At 43.4% G+C, this 9,565-nt stretch overlaps 1 non-coding gene across 1 annotated transcript; it reads right to left on the bottom strand.

Annotated features, from left to right (window-relative positions):
• Positions 1 to 896: 896 nt before the first annotated feature.
• Positions 897 to 1,003, bottom strand: LOC120364388 (U6 spliceosomal RNA). The gene has a single exon (XR_005579650.2). It is a non-coding gene; the product is annotated as a U6 spliceosomal RNA (small nuclear RNA).
• Positions 1,004 to 9,565: the final 8,562 nt, after the last annotated feature.

Consider the following 9,565-nt stretch of genomic DNA (forward strand, 5'->3'; position numbering starts at 1 on the left):
TAAGGGCCAGGCTAGAACTGGCCCAGAATCATTTCTGCTACATTCTGTTAGTCAAAGCAAGTCATAAGGACCATGCTGATCTAAAGAGTAGGAAAATACGGTCAGGTGCAGTTGCTCATGCCTATAATGCCAGCACTTTGGGAGGCCAAGATGGGTGGATCACTTGCGGTCAAGAGTTCAAGACCACCCTGGCCAATATAGCAAAACGCCGTCCCTACTGAAAATATAGAAATTAACCAAGTGTAGTGGCGCATACCTGTAGTACCAGCTACTCGGGGGGCCACGGCAGGAGAATCGATTAAACCCAGGAGGCGGAGGTTGCAGTGAACCAAGTTCATGCCACTTCACTCTAGCCTGGGTGACAGAGCAAGACTCTGTCTCAAAAATAAAATAATAAAAAATAAAGAGTAGGAAAATAACTCCATCTCTTGTTGGGAGATGTGGTATGTGGTTGGATGATGGTGGCACTGTTGGTGGGCATCTTTGGAGACAATGTGACAATGATTACAAATTCATCTATTTCTGGCCGGGCGCGGTGGCTCAAGCCTGTAATCCCAGCACTTTGGGAGGCCGAGGCGGGTGGATCACGAGGTCAAGAGATCGAGACCATCCTGGTCAACATGGTGAAACCCCGTCTCTACTAAAAATACAAAAAAATTAGCTGGACATGGTGGCGCGTGCCTGTAATCCCAGCTACTCAGGAGGCTGAGGCAGGAAAATTGCCTGAACCCAGGAGGCGGAGGTTGCGGTGAGCCGAGATCGCGCCATTGCACTCCAGCCTGGGTAACAAGAGTGAAACTCTGTCTCAAAAAACAAAAACAAAAACAAACAAACAAACAAAAACATCTATTTCTCTATTTAGTTCTGTCAATTTTTGTTTCATGTATTTTCTTTTTTTTTTTATGGAACGCTTCACGAATTTGTGTGTCATCCTTGCGCAGGGGCCATGCTAATCTTCTCTGTATCGTTCCAATTTTAGCATATGTGCTGCCGAAGCGAGCACTGTTTCATGTATTTTCAAACGTCATTAGGTACAGACATGTTTAGGATTGTTGTCTTCTTGATATATTGATTTGATCATCATTAAGAAGTATCTTGGCCGGGCGTGGTGGCTCAAGCCTGTAATCCCAGCACTTTGGGAGGCCAAGGTCAAGAGATCGAGACCATCCTGGTCAACATGGTGAAACCCCGTCTCTACTAAAAATACAAAAAAAATTAGCTGGGCATGGTGGCACGTGCCTGTAATCCCAGCTACTCAGGAGGCTGAGGCAGGAGAATTGCCTGAACCCAGGAGGTGGAGGTTGCAGTGAGCCAAGATCGCGCCATTGCACTCCAGCCTGGGTAACAAGAGCGAAACTCTGTTCCAAAAAAAAAAAAAAAAAAAAAATCACCTGAGGTCAGGAGTTTGAACTTTCGCTCTGTTGGTCAGCCTGGCCAACATAACGAAACCCCATCTCTACTAAAAATACAAAAATTAGCAGAGCAAGACTCCATTTCAAAAAAAAAGGACTCTCTCTCGTTATCTTTGGTAATGCTTCTTGCCTCAAAATCTATTGATATCAATATGGTTACCCCAGCTTTCTTGTGATTAGTGATTACTGGATCTTTATATTTAAAGTACATCTTTTTTTTTTTTTTTTTTTTTTTTTTTTGAGACGTAGTCTCTCTCTGTCACCCAGGCTGGAGTGCTTCTCAGGTTCAAGCAATTCTCCTGCCTCAGCCTCCTGAGTAGCTGGGATTACAGGCTCATACTACTGTGCCCGGCTAATTTTTGTACTTTTTTTTTTGAGACGGAGTTTCGCTCTTGTTACCCAGGCTGGAGTGCAATGGCACGATCTTGGCTCACCGCAACCTCCGCCTCCTGGATTCAGGCAATTCTCCTGCCTCAGCCTCCTGAGTAGCTGGGATTACAGGCACATGCCACCATGCCCCAGCTAATTTTTTTGTATTTTTAGTAGAGACGGGGTTTCACCATGTTAAACAGGATGGTCTCAATCTCTTGACCTCGTGATCCACCTGCCTTGGCCTCCCAAAGTGCTGGGATTACAGGCTTGAGCCACCTCGCCTGGCCTTAATTTTTCTATTTTTAGTAGAGATGGGGTTTCACCAATTTTGTCAGACTGGTCTCAAACTCCTGACCTCGTGATCCGCCTGCCTCAGCCTCCCAAAGTGCTGGGATTATACGGTGCCTGGGCCAAAAGTACATCTACTGGAAACAGTATGTAGTTGGGGCTTGTTTTTTTTTGTTGTTGTTTTTTAATCCAGTCCAATTGTTTTTGTTTGTTTCTTCCTCTTATTCTTGCTGTCATCTTAACAATTTTTGACTTTTAAATGGAGTGGCTACCCTGTTTACATTTAGTGGAAGTACTGGTACGGTTGAGTTTTATAGTTAAGTTTTGCTATCTGTTTCAATTTATCCTATCTGTTATTTGTCTGCAGCTTCTTTTTTTCTGTCTTGTTGAGGATTAAGCTGGTATGGTATGGTACTTTATCTTATCTTCCCTGTTGGTCTTTCAGATATACATCTTTGTTTCCTTTTATTTGATTTTTTTTAAAGTGGTTGCTTCAGGGAGGCAATAAAGCATGTATCCTTAATTTATCACAGTCTACATTAAATTAATATTAAACCACTTCTGTATACCACAAGAACCTTACATTAGTGTAATTATTCCTCTGTTATCGTTGATCTATCCATGTCATAGACTTAGCTTCACATGTTATAAACTCCATAATAGATTATTATTATTTTTGCCTTTTAAAGAAATGAAGAAAAGAGATAAGATCGTCTTTTGTATTTACCCATAGATTCGTATTTCTGGCTGTCTTTATGCCTTCCTTCCTGTTCTCATCTGGTTCATTTCTCTTCAGCTAATGAGCTCCCGATAGCATCTCTTGTCTGGTGAGTCTGCAGGCTATGAATTCTCTCAGCTGTAATTTCTTCAGAAATGTCTTTATTTTACCTTCAACTGAAAATTTATTTTAAAGTTTGATACAACAGAATTTTTTGAGGCGGCATCTCATTCTCATGGCTCAGGTTAGACTCCTGTGGTGCGCTCACAGCTCACTGTAGCCTCAACCTCCCAGGCTCGAGGGGTGATTCTACCACCTCAGCCTCCTAAGTAGCTGGACTATAGATGCGTGCCACCATGCCCAGCTTTTTGTATTTTTATCAGAGATGGGGTTTTGCCATGTTACCTAGGCTGGTCTCAAACTCCTAGGCTCAAACAATCTGCCCGCTTCAGCCTTCCGAAGTGCTGGGATTACAGGAATGGGCCACCGTGTCCAGCCTGGAAATTATTATTTATTTCTATATTACAATAGTATCTTACCACTACTTTGTGCTAAAAAAAATGTATTTTCAATTATTATTTTATTTCTCAATAGATTGTTTAGTCAATAAAAAAAATAAAAACTTTTAAAAATAATAAAGTGTCTTTTTCTTTTACTGATTTTTCCTCTTTTTTTTTTTTCCTAATAATAAAGTGTTTCTAAACTTTAAGGTAGCTGGATAGAAACAAAATATTATCAAATATCATTTTTTGTTTAAATGATACTTTTTTCATCATTTTGATTAACTGCTACTTTTTCATTATTTTGGTTAATTGCTACTTTTTTCAATTCAATGATTTTTAGTAAATTTATGGAATTGAGCAACTGTATAATCCAGTGTTAGAACTTTTTCTTGGAGAGAGTTTTGCTCTTGGCTGAAGTGCAGTGGTGCCATCTCGGCCCACCGCAACCTCTGCCTCCCAGGTTCAAGCCATTCTCCTGCCTCAGCTTCCTGAGTGGCTGGGATCACAGGTGTGTGCCACCATGCCCAGCTAATTTTGTATTTTTAGTAGACATGGGGTTTCTCCATGTTGGTCAGGCTGGTCTTGAACTCCCAACCTCAGGTGATCCACCCACCTCAGCCCCGGAAAGTGCTGGGATTACAGGCGTGAGCCACCACGCCCGGCCTTAGAACATTTTAATCACTCCAAAGTGTTTCCTCATGTCCATTTGCAATTAGTTTTTGCCCTAACCTCAGCCCTAAACAACCACAGATCTGCTTTCTGTTCTCATAAACTTGGGACAGTTCATATAAATGGGATCATATAATATGAAGTCTTTCGTGTCTGGATTCTTTCAGTTGACATAATGTTTTTGAGCATTACGTTGTAGCGTGTACCAGCAGTCTCTTCCTTGTAATTGTTTTTTTTTTTTTTTTTTTGAGACGGAGTTTTCGCTCTTGTTACCCAGGCTGGAGTGCAATGGCGCGATCTCGGCTCACCGCAACCTCCGCCTCCTGGGCTCAGGCAATTCTCCTGCCTCAGCCTCCTGAGTAGCTGGGATTACAGGCACACACCACCATGCCCAGCTAATTTTTTGTATTTTTAGTAGAGACGGGGTTTCACCATGTTGACCAGGATGGTCTCAATCTCTTGACCTCGTGATCCACCCGCCTCGGCCTCCCAAAGTGCTGGGATTACAGGCTTGAGCCACCGCGCCCGGCCCTTGTAATTGTTGAATGGAATTCCATCGTATGAATCCATCGGACTTTGTTTCTACACTTATTAGCTGTTGGACATTTGGACTGTTTCACAGTTACAGTTATTATGAATAGCACTACTCTGAACTTCAGGTACTGGCTCTGTGTGGTGTAAGTTTTCACTTTTCTTGGGAAGATTCCTTAGAATGGAATCGCTAGGTCATATGGGAAGTTGTTGTTTAACTGTTTGCAAGGTTTACCTTTCTCCATCCTTCATTTCCCACCCATTTGTGTCTTTGAATCTAAGATGTGTCTCTTCTAGACAGAATATAGCTACATTTGGCTTTTTACCCACTTAGACTGTAACTGCCTTGAAAGGATGTTTAGACTAGTCACATTTGATGTAAGTATTGCTATGTTTGAATTGACATTTGCCATTTTGCTATTTGTTTCTTGAATGTCTCCTACCATTTTTTTACCCTGTTTTTCATTACTGCCTTCTTTTGTGTTGAATACATATTTTTGGTGTATTGTCATTTTAACTTTTTAAACTTTTTTTTTTTGACACAGTGTCTCACTTTGTCACCCAGGCTGGAATGCTGTGGTGTGATCACGGGTCACTGCAGCCTCTACCTCCCTGAATTTAGGTGATCCACCTCAGCCTCCTGAGTAGCTAGGACTACAGGTACACACCATCACGCCCAGTTAATTTTTGTATTTTTTTTTTTTTTAAATAGAAACAGGGTTTCACCATCTTGCCCAGGCTAGTCCAAAACCCCTGGGCTAGGCTGGGAACAGTGGCTCACACCTGTAATCCCAGTACTTTGGGAGGCCTAGGTGGGTAGATCATCTGAGGTCAGTTTGAGATCAGTCTGGCCAGTAGGGTGAAACCCCATCTTTACTAAAAAAAGTACAAAAATTAGCTGGGTGTGGTGGCAGACACCTGTAATCCCAGCTACTTGGGAGGCTGAGGCAGGAGAATTGCTTGAATCTGAGAGGCAGAGGTTGCAGTGGACTGAGATTGCACCACTTCACTACAGTTTGGGCAACAAGAGCAAAACTGTCTCTAAATAAATAAATAAATAAATAAAACTCCTGGGCTCAGGCGATCCACCTGCCTCAGCCTCCCGAAGTGCTGGGATTACAGGCATGAGCCATTGTATCTGATCTTTTGTTGATTTGTAAACAACATTTTGAGGTTTTTTTCCCCTTAGTGGTTGCTTTAGGCATTACAATATGCACCTTAACTCACCGTAATTTACTGCAGACCAATACTAAATTCTGCTAAAATATAGAAACTTTGCCTCATGTAGTTCGATCCATCCCTCCTCCCTCCTTTATGCTATTTTTATCATAGATAGTAGATCTATATATTATAGACATAACACTACAGCTATACTTACTGCTTTATACAAACTTAAGTCTTTTGGAAGTTAAAAGAAGTAATAAGAGCAAAACATATTTATCTGTTATATAAATGTACATATGTATGATTTCTGGTACTGTTTACTTGGATTTACCCTTCAGATTCAGCTCAACATGTGAATCTCCTCCTTTCACCCTAAAAGACTTTCTCTAGTATTTCTTTTCTTTTCTTTTATTAAGACAGAGTCTTTCTCTGTTGCCAGGCTGGAGTACAGTGGTGTGGTGTCAGCTCACTGCAACATCCAACTCCCGGGTTCAAGCGATTCTCCTGCCTCAGCCTCCCGAGTAGCTGGGATTACAGGCATGTGCCACCAGGCCCAGCTAATTTTTGTATTTTTAGTAGAGATGGTTTCACCATGTTGGCTAGGATGGTCTCAATCTCCTGACCTTGCGATCCTCCTGCTTTGGCTTCCCAAAGTGCTGGGATGACAGGTGTGAGCCACCGCGCCGGGCTCTGTAGTATTTCTTTTGAGGCAGGCCAGCTAGCAATCAAGTCTTTCAGTCTTCATTTATCTGAAAATACCTTCATTCAGCTTTCATTTTTGAAGTACAGTTTTGCTGGATATAGAATAGTTGATTGACAATTTTTTCCTTAAGCACCCCGAATATGCCATTCCACTGCCTTCTGGCTTCTATAGATGCAGATGAGAGAAGCCAGCCATGAATTGTATTGTTGTTTCCCTGACGGATGGGTGGTTTTTCTCTTGCTGCTTTCAAGATTTCCTCTGTTAAAAGAAAAACTTTGGTCGAATTAAATGTAAAGGAATGTAATGTAATTGAACAATGAATCATTCATGAATCAGGCAGCCCCAAGTCACAGCAGATTCAGAGAGACCCCAGGTGTACCTCGTGGTCTGAACAAATTTATAGACCAAAAAAAATAAAGTGACCTACAGAAATCGGAAGTGAGGTGCAGAAACAACTGGATTGGTTACAGCTCAGCATTTGCCTATTTCAACACAGTCTGAACACTCAGCAGTGTATGAGTGGTTGAAGGAGGGCCACTGGGATTGGCCAAGACTCAGCTATTGTTACAGGTGCATACTCCTAAGTTAGGAGTATCTTGTCTACCTATTAAGTTAGGTTGCAGTTTGTCCACAAGGGCTCAAACATAGAAGTATGGAGTCCTTCTCAGGTCATATTTTGTTTGCTTTAACACCTCTTTGCATGTTCAACATATTTGAGGACCTACCATGTGGATCTCTTTGCACTGATCGTACTTGGGGTTTGTTGAGTTTCTTGGATGCGTGGGATAATTTTATTTCACATATGATCATGTTGTTGATGGTAAGCCTTTCCCATCATCTGGTACAAGGGTGGATCTTCTAGATTCCTTCTAGAACAAGGTTTGACTAGGTTGCGGCTTTAATCAGGTGCATTCTCTGTGGGGAGCCCAGTCCCCGATCTCCTGAGCCACTGCCTTTTGATCTTATAGACTGGGGGCCAATTGGTTTCAATTTCAGCTATATTTGGTTCACCTTTGGATTCAACTCTGGCAGAGCCCCAGAATCAAATCACTGCAAGAGTGTTTCGGATTACACAGTTTCTTTCTAGTTACCATCCTCTGCCCTATTGCTATTTTCTTAGCAAAACTCAGAGGAGGTTATTTCTGGACCAAGTGATCTGTTCTTGTGTTTGAGGCTTGTCCAGACTCCAGCCTATCCCACAAGCCCTGTTTTCCAAGATCTGACTGACTTCCCCTATCCTGGCAAAGTCTCCATCCTCGGCAGGATTGCTCTCATCCAGATGAGGCATCACCTCCAGGTATGGAAGCTGCCTCAGCTTCCCATTCACCTACAAAAGCCTCAGAATGCTCTGGAATTTACTTCTTCCAGGTTCCTTGTTGCTACCACTTTTTGGTAACTTCATAAGAAGCACGCCGATTCTTATTTTGCTTGTTTTCTTCTTGTTACTACAAGACTGCTGTCTCTTGTGACCTAAATCCGAGCTGGAAGCAGAGGCCAGATCAGGAGTGCTTTCTTGGGTGTCCTGAACTTCAGGGTGACTGCTCTTGAAATCACCATTGCAAAATTATAACTGAGACATTGAAATAAATCTGATCTAACCAATTCCATCTTGCTTCTAACCTCCAAGCTGTCCTTGTTAATTCCTGGGTGTAGGTGGAACAAACTGGGAGAAATGTAGTTTATAGTTTAAAACAAAGACAATAACAGCCCTTTCCCAAAACAAACCCCTTTCTCACACGGGGACTAGACAGCCTCTATAGGACTGACACATTAGACAAAAGAATAGAAGGTACGGTTTAGGAGTCATGCAGCTGGAGGCTACAAGATTCTGACCTTCCCCACATCTCTCCTGGGAATAACGTCACTATTGCAAAACCTAAGATCAGTGCTTGAGACACTTTGCAGATCCTGCACTTGACGGATCAGCTGGCACCACCTAGATCAATAAACTGGCTCATCTCATCTTGTGGCCACCACCCAGGAACTAACTCAGGGCAAGAGGATGGCTTCGACTCACTATGATTTCATCTCCTACCCAACCAATCAACATTCCTGACTCACTAACTGCCCCCCCTCCACCAAATTATCCTTAAAAACTCTGATCCCAGAATGCTCAGGGATACCGATTTGAGTAATAATAAAACTGGCTTTGTGAGAATTACTCTTCTCTGTTGCAATTCCCCTGTCTTGATAAATTGGCTTTGTCTAGGCAGCAGACAGGGCGAACCTGCTGGGCTCTTACCCAGTGTGCTTCACTGTCCTGGCAGTCCTGACCTCACTGTGTGAGAGTAGAAGGACCAAGGCACAGCCACACTCAGCACCATGCCGGCTGGCAGCAGGACTCAGCACACACTAGCTGTAACAGCGGCTACAAGGCACAGTGGCCCAAGCAGGGAAGGCACCAGGATGTTTCTAGCACAGTAAATGCCAGTGAGTGACTGTGCTTTCATCCATCAAACAGGGGTGATGAGTCAAGGCAAGCAGTGTCCTAAAGGTCACGGCTACACACATGACACCCAGTGATTTTTTCCAAGCAAGTGTATGTTAATCTGGGCACTCTCCAAGGTCCTCACAAACCCTGGCTTATTTAGTGCTCACAGAAGGCCTAGGAGGTAGCTCTTACTCTCTCTGGCCTCCACAAGGAAAACAGGCTGGGGAGAGGGGAAATGCATGCCCTGCCATTGCACTTCACTTCAGTGCCTGCATGAACTTGACATTTCGTCTCTCACATTTGCAAAATGTAGTAATATTTAACCTGACAGGTTTTTTCACTGAGACAGTTATTAAAACTTTGTCCTTTACAACTGCAGGTCTGGGTCAAAGGCCCACCTCTTACATGAGGAATAAAGGATTTGCTGTCTTTCTGATCTCACTGACATTCCCATCTATGTCAGGGAGAAACCACCTGTGGTGTCCATGGGGACAGTCACTTGCCCAGACTTCCTCCCTCGCACCTAGGGTTGCCAACGGGGGTCTCGGGGACCCTTTCCTCAGGCACTGTGATTGGATGCAGGTGACAGAAGCCATGTGGCAGTGGCATGGGGTTCTCCTCACTCCACAAATGCTACCAAGTAGAAAGTCCATGCCTGGGCCGTATCCAGGTCCGCATCAAGCCTTTAGGATGCTTTTGCCCCTGCCCAGAGCCCAGCAGTCGTCCTCAGGGTCCTGTCTCCATGCCTGGCTGGTGGTGGTGGTCTGGGGCATA

The sequence above is a fragment of the Saimiri boliviensis genome, chromosome 5 (genome assembly GCF_048565385.1).
Source record: "Saimiri boliviensis isolate mSaiBol1 chromosome 5, mSaiBol1.pri, whole genome shotgun sequence".
In the NCBI taxonomy this organism is placed as follows: domain Eukaryota; kingdom Metazoa; phylum Chordata; class Mammalia; order Primates; family Cebidae; genus Saimiri; species Saimiri boliviensis.